Raw genomic sequence first — 11670 nt, forward strand, 5'->3', positions numbered from 1 at the left:
ACTGCAGCAGTTCGTGTTGCTGCGGAGGTGCAGGTTTGATCCCCAGACCAGTGCAGTGGGCTAGAGGATCCACCATTGCCACGGCTGTGGCACAGATTGTGGCCGTGGCTCAGATTCAATCCCTGGCCTGGGAAATTCCATATGCCATGGGTGCGGCCATAAAAAAATAAATAAATAAGCACAGAAGTCACCGTTATTGTTGCAAAAGTTATAAAGGAAACAAAGCGTGATGAGATCTAGGCTATTGGTTCTTAATCTTTCATGCAAATTAGAACTACCTGGGGAGCTTTCAAAAAACCTCTCAAACAGCAAGTCTACACTCCCAGGCATATTACATCAAAATCTCTGGGGATAAGACTCAGGCATCAATAGTTGAAAAAATCCCTAGCTGATTACAATATGCAGTCAAGGGTGAGAATTGATTATTCAGGCTAATTTAAGATAACTTTGAGGTCAAGAAAGGCCTCATTTAGTCTGAGACCTGAAGGATTCCTAAATATCTAAGGGCTCCGGGGAACAGCATTCCTGGAGGTGGGATCAGCATATACATGAATCCTGAGGAATGAATAAGCTTGGTGTATTTCAGGAGCTAAAAGGGAGCCAGTGTGGATCTTGTATAATGAGTAAGAATGAGAAAAGCATAATAAGGCTGAGCAAGAGCCATACTATCTATAGCTTAATCCAGAAACCTGATGGATTTAAATATATGCAAGCATTCTTTCCTTGATTTATAGACTGGCCTGGTTTCTGGGCACAATTTAGAAAAAAAAAAATGCTCTTTCAGAGGGAAAAAAAAGTTCTACAAGTGAAGCAGAAATTCATGAAATACTAACTACTAGGCAGAGGAAGAAGTTTTTTGTTTTATCTGGTATAAAGAATGTCTCATGGAATGTAGTCAAGTGAATAATTACTCAGGCTAATGAAGTAAAGCTAAATAACTTTTCATTTTTAAGCTGCTTATTTAACAATCTTGTTCAAGCCACATCAACTAATCTATTCGAGGCAGGCTATTAGGAAAATGTTAATGACAGCTGCACTTATTTGAATTTAGATCAATTCAAAACCAGTGGATACCCTGCTGTATTTATAATAACGACCTGTGATTGTTAGGGACCAAATGTTTTTCGAGAAAGGTAAAGCAAAAGATATATTTTATAGTGTTGTAGATACATGGGTCATATTTTAGCTGGCCATTGCCTTTTGAATGGTCTTTCTGCGTTTGGGGGCATTCGACTTGAGTCCTGCCTCCCTAACAGAGGAATTAGAATCCTGTTTCTGCCTTTCTTTGTTCTCCCCCTCCCCCCTTTTTAGAGCCACACTTGTAGCATATGGAAGTTCCCAGGCTAGGAGTCAAAATAGAGCTGCAGCTGCTGGCCTACACCACAGCCATAGCAAAGCCAGATCCAAGCCAAATCTGTGAACTATGCCAAAGCTTGTGGCAACGCTGGATCCTTAACCCGCCAAGCGAGGCCAGGGATCAAACCTACATTCCCATGGATGCCAGTTGGGTTCTTAACCAGCTGAGTCACAACGGGGAGCTCCTCACTGCCTTTCTTGAACTAGGATGGCAACATGTGTCCCAGCCTCTGCCAAAGAACTCACCACACACATCTTTTTCAAGCAGCTGAGGTGTGGAATTGCCCCCCATCAAGGCTGGCTGACAGGATAGATAAGTAGCAGTGATCCTAACAGTGGGGTCCTGCACCCAGGACTGTGCCTGTAATCAGTCCACAGTTCCTGGAGTTCTTTTTGGAATACTACCTAATATCCTCTAAGAAATTGCTTTTCTGCTGAAGCTAGCTATGGTGGACTCTGTGCTTTGCAACCAAGAACCTTAAGTCAGTAGCAGCTGGTCCAAAAGGACAAAGACCACTGAGATTATAGTCCATCAAACACAGAGTGGGAAGCTGAATTTTAAATCCTGAATTAGTTTTGCCTGTTAGTTAGCAACTCTAGGAGCATGTCTGCCAATATAATCCCTGAACAAGTTTAAAAAAGAAAACCTGGAGATCCCTGGTGGCATAGCAGGTTAAGGATCCAGCATTGTCACTGGTGTGGTTCAGGTCACTGCTGTGGCCTGGGTTCGAACCCCAGCCCTGGAACTTCCACATGCCAAGGGTGCAACCAAAAAATAATAAGAAAACCAAAGTTGGCCAGCTCTACCTTTGTCGGAACATGGTTTGTGTATAATTTTGTATGATGGCACACAATAAGTTTAGCTGATGTATGGTCATTAAATCTGCCCCTTTGTTTGGTACCCAGGCAATAAACCTGTAACTTCGAGTACACTGTAGATTCCTAATGAGTTTTGGAATCAGGTCCAGAATGAACTTTATAGATGCAGATAAATAAAACCCATGCACTTATAACTTGCAAAGTAAATATGCCTGTCTGAGCTTTCTGAAGTTCTGTGTCTGGGATAAGCTTTTATATTTCTACATCTTGGATGGTGGCTGGGGAGAAACACGTGACCACATTTCTGCTACAGCATACAGTTTCCAAAATGTAGCCCTCTAAGCATCTCTCTGTGGTTAGAACTCTTCCTTTACCTCCTTACTTTAAACAGGATACACTCGTGGACTTTCCAATTTATTTAGTAACATTTCGATATGAGATCAGAGAGCAGATCAACTAGTGTTAGAATTCCCAAAGGCCTCCTACCTGTCGGAAAAGAAAAATCTTCTCTTTGGTGGGAATTTGTCACCTAAGATGCAATCTGTAAGATGGTAGATATAACTAAACCAAACTGCCTCTAACCTGAAAAAGAGTAGCAACATGTATCACATAGTTTGGGCGGCTGGCAGAGGAAAGGGATTAGACCTTTTCCCAATAAGCAAGTATTCACTGCATTTGGACCAGATCAAGAGTCATTCCATTGAAATTTAGAAAGTCTGAGGAATATGGCCAAGCTGACATCTTAGCAGGTGGCAGAAACAGGTGCCAAACCAAAATCTGGCTGACTGCAGAGCCTGGGCCCTTCTCTGCACAGCCCCTCCCCACCCCCAACCCCCATCCTTAGGTCTCTGGCTCGTACTGGCCTGGATATGGCAGTGCCTTTGAGAGGCCATTGGGTATTCATGCTGCTCCTGGCCTGATGGCCGGGAGCAGATTCAGCTCTCTGCCCACTGAATGGGAATTTGACTCTTAACATTTTTAAGGTTTTCTCTGAATTTCCAGGAAACACAGTACTCTAGGATAGAGGCACCCCCAGGTCAGGCTTCTTAGGGAAATAAATCCTCTGGGTTTTGAATAACCACAAATGACATATTAAATTCTCTAATTCAATTTCTTTCTTGAATTTCTACTGCAGGCCACTCCCTCAGAATTTTCTGAATGTTAGGAAAAGAAAAAGTGGCACTTCAAGCCTCAGGGAAGGCAAGCTCTAAAGACACAGCAAACTTTTTTGTCCTCTTTAATTAAATGCATTTTCCCCTTATTTCCAGTTTTTTTTTTTTTTAATTTGAATCTCCAATTATAAACAGACAGAGGTGCTGTAAAATTTTGACAGGAAACAGCAGTTTCGAATGCATTGGCCTCTGAAGGTTAGAGGACTCCAAATTAAATAAACTATATTTTAAATTACTTAAATCACAGCTTAACAAGAACACAGCTATTAAGCAGAACAGGGTCTGCGTATCTGGGTGAATCAGGGCCATTTTATCTTTCTTTCCAAAAGCTAAACATTGCCAAGCTTTTGAATTAGTGATTGAGCTGTGCAGCCTTTTCTTCCATGAGGATTTCAGGAGAGGTCTCAGCCCTCTCGCAGGTCACCCAGGGCCTCTGTATCCCTGACTAGAGGATATCATTCCATCTTCCTTCAGGTCTTCACCGCTGGCTTTAGAGGCTGGTTCCATCCGCGTTTCATTCTAACTCTGCCCTTTGATGTCTGCGCTTTGCTATTTACCTTCTGCTTCCCTGGATAACCTGTGCCTCTTGTCCCACACGTCCAGGTTCCAACCCCCAGATGCAAACAGGCCCAGCCCCTGTCAATTCCGCCTCCATCTGTCACCTCCTCTGCTCCTCTGTCACTGCCTCGATTCAGGACTTTGCCATTTCCCACCTGGATGATCTCAGAGCCTCAAAATGATCTTCCTCCTCCCTCTCCCCACCTTCCCAGCCCCCCACCGCCCCTCACGGCTGCAGGGTTGGTCCTTCCCCTTAAGGGGCTGACACGGCTTCAATGGCTGTTTATAAAAACTTTCAGGAGGAGGTGCAAACGCCTTGACATCTCCCTCCGCCCTCTGCCGCCCCTCCCCCCAAATTAGAAAGATCTGTTCTTGCTCTGGCTCCTGGGCTCCTGCGTTCTCATCCGGGCACCAGCCTTTGCACTCTGACTCCCTCTCCAGCTCAGTCATCAAATTCCTTCTGTTTCCAACCCTTCCTCTCCCCACTCCCTCTTGGACAACAGGTGCTTATGCTTTGCATCGCCCTTGGGAAGGCTTCCCTGCGCATCACTCAGCAGGAGGTGCCCCTCCCCTGAGCCCGCCTCTACCTCCAGGATGCCATCACTTGTTTGGTTTTTTTTTTTTTTTGGCGGGGGTGGGGGGGGGGTTGTCTTTTTAGGGCCGCACCCGGGGCATATGGAGGTTCCCAGGCTAGGGGTCAAATCGGAGCTGCAGCTGCCAGCCTACCCCATAGCCACAGCAACGTGGGATCTGAGTGGTGTCTGCGGACTTAGGTACCAGAGCTCAGGGGGCGGGGGGGATCCCCAATCCACTGAGCGAGGCCAGGGATTTAACCTGCAACCTCATGGATGCTAGTCAGGTTCGTTTACCACTGAGCCACAATGGGAACCCGCCCCACCATCACTTGAGTTTTTGAACACAGTTTGCTGCTGCTCTGCTGGACCATGAAGAACTGCAGGACTGTGTCCTTCTCACCCCTAAATCCCAGAGGAGGCACAAGGCTTGGCACAGAGCAGGGAGTGAATGCATGCTTGGCGACCAAGGGACTCTCACATCCTGCTGCTCAGAGGATTCCTTGCACCTTCCATCCAGCACCCTCGCCAAGGCCTTACTTCCCATGGTCTCCCAAATATAAAGAAAGAACTTAGAACTCCACCTCCTGGCCTCTTTCCTTTCCCCTTGAGTTAGTGCCAGGCGACACTCAGTTTTTCAGATATTTCTAACCTGTTTATTTGAGAGACTTTGCTATATCTTTGTACCTCTAGCACCTAGCCCAGGGCTGCCTCTTAGGAGATGATCAGTCAGAAGGTAAAGCACATCTTCACATCCCAGGTGGAGAGTCTGAGATCAGAGAGGTTACTGACGCACCACTGTCACACAGCTGTCATTTGTGCAGCAGGTGCAAATCCATATATTCTTTTTCAGGGTTGGGGGACATACTCGAGGCATATGGAGGTTCCCAGGCCAGGGACTGGATCCGAACCACAGCTGCGGCAACACTGCTGGATCCTTAACCCACTACACTGCCAGGCCAGGGATTGAACCCATGCTGCCACAGAAACAATGCTGGATCTTAACTTGCTTCACCATAGTGGGAACTCCAACAGATCTTCCGACTTCCGTCCCCACTCTGTCCCCTGGAGCACCTTGTGATGTTGGCATGTGTGATACATTTTATTATAATAACATTAACCTCTGAGAGAAGATTTGGGAATTTTTCATCATGGACACAAGCTAGATTTATATGAGGATCAGCCTCTTCATCCCCCTTAATTTCTTCTCATTGTTCCTGAAATTCCATCCTCCCTGTTGATATTTTCCCAGAAAGTTAGCACACATATTTCAAACGTGCTTGCTTTAGTGCTGCACTAGTTTGCAAAGTCTGTATTTTAGCTCAGTTTGTAGAATGCCTCACTATTAGTTAGGATAGGCTGAAGTGCTACAAAAATAGACCCAACAAGTAAGGAGGCAGACTCAATGGAAGTGTGTTTTTCACTCATTTACAGTCCACGGTAGACGCTCCGGATCATTGGGGTGTCAGTTGAGTGTCTTCCTCTCCTCGTGGTTATTCAGACTGACATTGGCTCTGCTACCTACAAAACATGGCTTCCAAGCTGGCTGTGTTGGTGCTATCCCTTTAGCTAAGAAACTGGAAAAAGAAAAAACATGGGAAATGTATGCAGGAGGTTTTATGGTCTCGGCCAGGACGTAAGGTGATGAACTTGACCTGATTTTCCCTGAGCTATACTGGTTTTAAACAGAAAGCTTCATATCCAGGGAAATCCTTCAGTCCTAGGACAACTAGGACAGCTGGTCACCCTCCGTGGACGTGCCACATTGATCTCTACTCAGGTTTCTTTGGCTGGAGCTCATCAGGTGGCCACACGAGACAGCAGGGGATGCTAGAAATGTGGTCCACCCACGTGCCTAGGAAGCGGTCTCATAAATATTTCTGCATCAACAATTGTGTTTCTTATATCTGTAAACATTGCAACAGGAGCATCAAACCTGGTTTATGAGAAGAAACAGACCCAGAGGGGTGGGAGAAGGACCCAAAATATAGACAAGGAAATGATGCCTGAATAAAGCTTTTGTTGGTGATTACTAACCACATGGGGACCAGCCCCTGCATTTCCTAACACACCCTTTGCCAGAGTTTTAGAGTGGGGTGTTCATGACTAAGCTGAAATACAATCTTATTACAAAATCGTACCACTTTTCACCCACTTGTAGGGTATTAAGGATTCATTTGTGGTGGCAAAACAAAATGACCTCCACTGGGCTTCAGCTACAGGCAGCCTTCAGCAATGCATTTGCTGCTTCTCTTTTTGGAGAACCTTGCTTGATCATTGTCTTCCAGCAGACATAGTTTGACCCATTGTTATTTAAATTCACCCTCTATTAATTACAGCAGGCTTTGTTGTCAGCTTCTGTGTGCCAGCTATCTTGCTAAATGCTTTACTTACAGTATTTCATTATGTTCTTACAACACTAAGGTACTTTAATTTTTCCCCTATTACAGATCAGGAAACTGAGGCTGACAGACATTAACTAGCTGGTGCATCACCACACAGCCCTATGCAGCAGAACTAGAATTTAACCACAGTGTTGTCTCACTCCAATGCCTGATTGCATATATTGCACTAGAGAGAGTATTAGAAGGGATTATGTTATTAATTTTGGAATAAGCTAAAATCTGCCCCAAGGATACTATATTTCTCTAGGATGGGATGAAAGGACAGATAAGAAGTGCATGCTCCAATAATAGGCTAGTTACATAAGCCCTGGGTTACGATATATTGTCTCATTTCTAGGAGTGCACTCATATCAACAAAATGTGTGTGTGTGTGTGTGTGGTCAAAGCCAGAATCAGTCGGCAAATAGTTATCATGTATTATTTGTGCACTAAAGCATATATACATACATATATATATATACACACACACATGCATACATACACACATAGACGTGTGTGTGTGTGTGTGTGTGTGTGTGTGTATAGGGGGCACTGAAGAGTGGTATCCTGACCCCCTTTCTCCCTTGTTTTGGGACTGTTGGCAGCTGACAGCTCTTTGCTCAGCCCTTCTCTGGGACTTCCCTCAGCTAGAGAGACAGCTTGCCCCAGGTCTTGCCCCTCCATGAGAGTAGCCCACACCCAATATGACTGGCTGATGCTAGAGTACCAATGTTCTCTCTCCTGCCCCAATTCAGGACAGTGCTGAAGACCACCTGTGATGAGCAAGTCTGTGTCAATTTGACTGGGCCAAGGGGTAGCTGGCTACACATTAGTTTGGGGTCTGCCTGTGGACATGTCTGGAAAAGATTAGCATTGAATTGATGGACTGAGGAAAGCAGGCCTCCGCAGTGCGGGTGAGCTTCATTCACTTTGTTGAAGATCTGAATAGAAAAAAAAAAAAAAAGCAGAGGAAGGCTGAACTTGCAATAAGTATATTAGCAGTTTTTCTCTCTGGAGAACCCTGACTTAAACACCACCCAGCTCCAGCCCTCTGTGCAGGATCAGCTGAGGCACTCATTGCTGTTGCACTGCAGACCAGCTTCCCCCTCTGCCCAATTATGCTGCCGTCATGCCTCTAACAGGCGATAACTCAGCAACTCCCCCAAATAAACTTTACTCTGCAGGGATCTCCATCACAGAGTTGGCTTCCTGGGAATCCCCATCTGCGTTTTATGCCACGTGCAGTCTTTGTAGGCTATAAAATCTTTATGCTAAAGACTAGAACACAGGTCCTTTCACACACCCACACATGCTTATACTTTAAATAAGCATAGATTATTCACAAAGAAATCCATGGCTGCTCCCCACTCCATCTGCAGTCGGACCACGGAGAGAAGGTACTCCTGGATCTGGAGTGTGTCTCTCAGTGAGTAAGTGATTCTGCATAAAGGTGTTTGAATTTTCCTTTTTATATTAAAAAATCTCTTCCCTCCAGCCCCTCTAACATTTTATTATTATGCTGTGAATATAAAACCAGAAGTAGAGTCAAGGACAAGGTCAAAAAAGGCCAGCAGGCACATGGTTAGGTAAGCACAGGGATGTACATTAGCAGCAAGGGTTTCATGTAGATTTCACCTCCTGAATCGTTTCTGATTTCATCTGCTTCCTGCCTTCCTCATTTCTCCTTGCCTGCTTTCTCCCACCAGTCTTGCCCAGATGACTGCCACAGACACCTGGCTTATTGCCTGTTTGCTATCTTCTTCCCTCTGAACAAATATCCATAGTGTTTGGACAATAGGTCCCATATGTCCAGTGATCTGCAGGCTACACTTAACCTGTTATCCCACTTGTTTCCCTCTTGATTGGCTCCGTGGCACAGAGTGCCTTCCATAGGATGAAGTTATCAGCAGGAAGCAGCAGGTACCTTTGACAGGCTCCCTTGTTTTTTGGTGTGACCATGTGATTAGCTCTTGCCAATGGAATGTTAGCAAAAACCACGCAGGTCACCTGTGGACCATGGATTGGAAGAAGGAAATGCATGGCTCACCAGCTCCTGTGGGATGTAGGTCCTTCTTGCTTCCTCAGGCTTATCACTGTGGGTAAGGTCTCAGGCTCTGGAGCTCGTCCACATGGGCGGCATATTTTAGCTCCCTCACCACCTGAGTTCTCTGTCTCCATTTCCGCTCTAAAAGAAGGAGATGACATTTGTCAAGAGCTCTGAGAGCCTGAGATTTCACTTTACTTGCAAGCTAAATTTTCTCACTTTCAAGGAAGCTAGCAGAAGACATGAGACACCTAGGTCAGAGGGAAAGGGCTTTGTCATTCACAGCAGAGCAGGTGACAGGAACTTCATGTTTGTATTGCTTGTACCTATCCTCCAAGCTCCCCTGTGTTGTGATGCCCAGCCAGGTGGATGCTGCGCACACAGAGGGTTTGCATCACAGCTAAAACTCTGAGGAATCCCACCTATTTTATTATTTTATTTTATCTTATTTCTGTCTTTTTAGGGCCTTACCCGTGGCATATGGAGGTTCCCAGGCTAGGGGTCCAATAGGAGCTATAGCCGCCAGCCTACGCCACAGCCACAGCAATGCCAGATCCAAGCTGCATCTGTGACCTATGCTACAGCTCGAAGCAATGCTGGATCCTTAACCCACTGAGCCGGGCCAGGGATCAAACCCGCATCCTCGAGGATACTAGTCAGGTTCTTGACTTGCTGAGCCACAGTAGGAGCTTCCCATCCCAACTCTTTTTCGAATGGGCTGTCAACAAATCTGCCTGAACTTTGCTCCAGCAGGAAACAGTATCCTTATTATAAGAGAGAAATACAGTAAACCAATCTGCCTCTGCTCTGGAGGAGATACATTCTCTATCTTCTCAGGGAGAGATGTCACCAACAATATTGCTTCCTCTTTGGATTATTGCAGGACTAAGTCTGTTATCACCTGTAACTGCTTAAAATCACACCTGGTACATAATAAACTCTTAATAATGAGCTGTTACTATCACGTCTTTCCATTCCACCTGCTTTTTTTTTTATTTTATTTTTTATCAAGGTAACATTGCTTCAGAACATTATATAAGATTCAAGTGTAGCTTACATTTCCACTTCTTTATACACTATACTGTGCTCACCACCAAATATTTAGTTTCCATTTGTCTCTATTCAGTGGATCCCCTTTACCCATTTTTTCCCTCCCTGTCTCCCTGTAACTGCTAGTCTGTTCTCTGTATATGTGTTTCCATTTTCATTTTAAAATGATGGTTATATGCCACGAGGTAGGCGACAATCCTTTAACTGCATGCATGTTGTCAGGCTCCAGGGTGACTTCCATCCTTGTGAGGGGAGCACTAACCTTCTCTCATACATACTCCACCTCCTTCTTTGCCTAAGTCATTCTGAGCAGCTTTCATTCACACAAACATGCCATGCTTTCTTTTACATCTGGGGCTTCAAACTGATCCCTGTGTTTGGAATATTCAACCATACCACCCACACCATTCCTGCTTCTTGCCCGCTTTTGGCCCCACCCGTGAGCTTGGTGCGTCTGCTCTGCTCACACTGTCGGCTCACTCTCCGTCCCTCCCCTCGAATGCTTAGCAACCCTCAGTGCTGATGTTGCTTACATTTCTTAAACTCCCCTGGAATGCAAGTTCTGGGAGCCTGGAGAAAATATGAAGCAACAGAAAGGGCTCTGGCTAGCTTAAGGAGAAGGGAGAATTTGTTGGAAGTTTTCTGGGTTAGCTCATGGGATCTGAGCTGGAATTGAACAACCCTGAACGTGAGAAGGGAAGGAACCAGGAGAGGTCCAGTGACCTCAGCAAGAGGTGTCTGTAGATCCACTTGCTTGACTCAGCTCTAATGATTCCCAGAGTTTAGGTGTATCTCTTCCCAATTTCAAACATTAGAAAGAGAATCTGAATTCAGCTTGGGTTAATTGGTCACCCTGGATAAGTCAGCTAGGATCAGTGGATAGAGTGGCCACTGAGGACCATTACCAATGTAGAGACATCAAACTGGGCCAGTCGCCCCCAAGAAGTGTCTATCACTTAAAATATACCAAACATGCACTTTATTTCTGATGCCAGGCTTGCTGCCCCCAATCTAACCCCCCATTGCCATTGGAAGATCCTAGTATTACCTTATTGTCTCTCAGCTTCAAATCCATCCTTCTGTACTCTGTTTAGTAACCCTGGGATTGGGACTCTGCAAACCACCTACCTGCTATGCTAGATGGAGCCCTGCCAGGCGCTGGCAATGGTGGCACTAGAAGGAGGCTGCAGGGCTGGGGGCGGGAGGAGGGACTGACTGGTTCCTTCCTGTTTTTGTTGGTGTGCTTCACCCACCTCCCTTCTTCCCCCAGCTGTGCCAGTTCATTCCAGCAGCAGCACTAGAAGCCAGTTTGCAGTCTTTCCAAGACTCACAGAACGGCTTTCATCTCGCCCACTGATACTAGCACCGGCTGAGCGATGCCCTCTCAGAGGGTGCCATCCCAGCCACTGAACTGAGACAGACACCAGCTGAACAGCACCCTCTTCAATGCTCAAGCCCCCCAAAGCTTAGAGACACCTGTACCAACTGAGCAGCACTCTCTCCTCAAAGTGAGTTTCAACTCCAGGAGGCTCCTTGTCCAGGCTTCTGCATCTTGGCAACCCCACCGTCTTCTCCCTATATCCCCAGCCTGAGGGGTAGCAGCTGCTTTCTAGTCTCCCCCTACCCCATCCCTGTGATAACGTGCTATTCTCTTTTTACCTTTTTTTTCCCCTTGTCCTTTTTTTTGCCATTTCTTGGGCCACTCCCACGGCATA

At 45.8% G+C, this 11670-nt stretch overlaps 1 non-coding gene across 1 annotated transcript; it reads right to left on the reverse strand.

The window, feature by feature from the left end:
* Nucleotides 1-10114: 10114 nt before the first annotated feature.
* LOC125121783 (U6atac minor spliceosomal RNA) lies at nt 10115-10238 on the reverse strand. The gene has a single exon (XR_007133645.1). It is a non-coding gene; the product is annotated as a U6atac minor spliceosomal RNA (small nuclear RNA).
* Nucleotides 10239-11670: the final 1432 nt, after the last annotated feature.

Source organism: Phacochoerus africanus, chromosome 2 (assembly GCF_016906955.1).
Source record: "Phacochoerus africanus isolate WHEZ1 chromosome 2, ROS_Pafr_v1, whole genome shotgun sequence".
Classification (NCBI taxonomy): domain Eukaryota; kingdom Metazoa; phylum Chordata; class Mammalia; order Artiodactyla; family Suidae; genus Phacochoerus; species Phacochoerus africanus.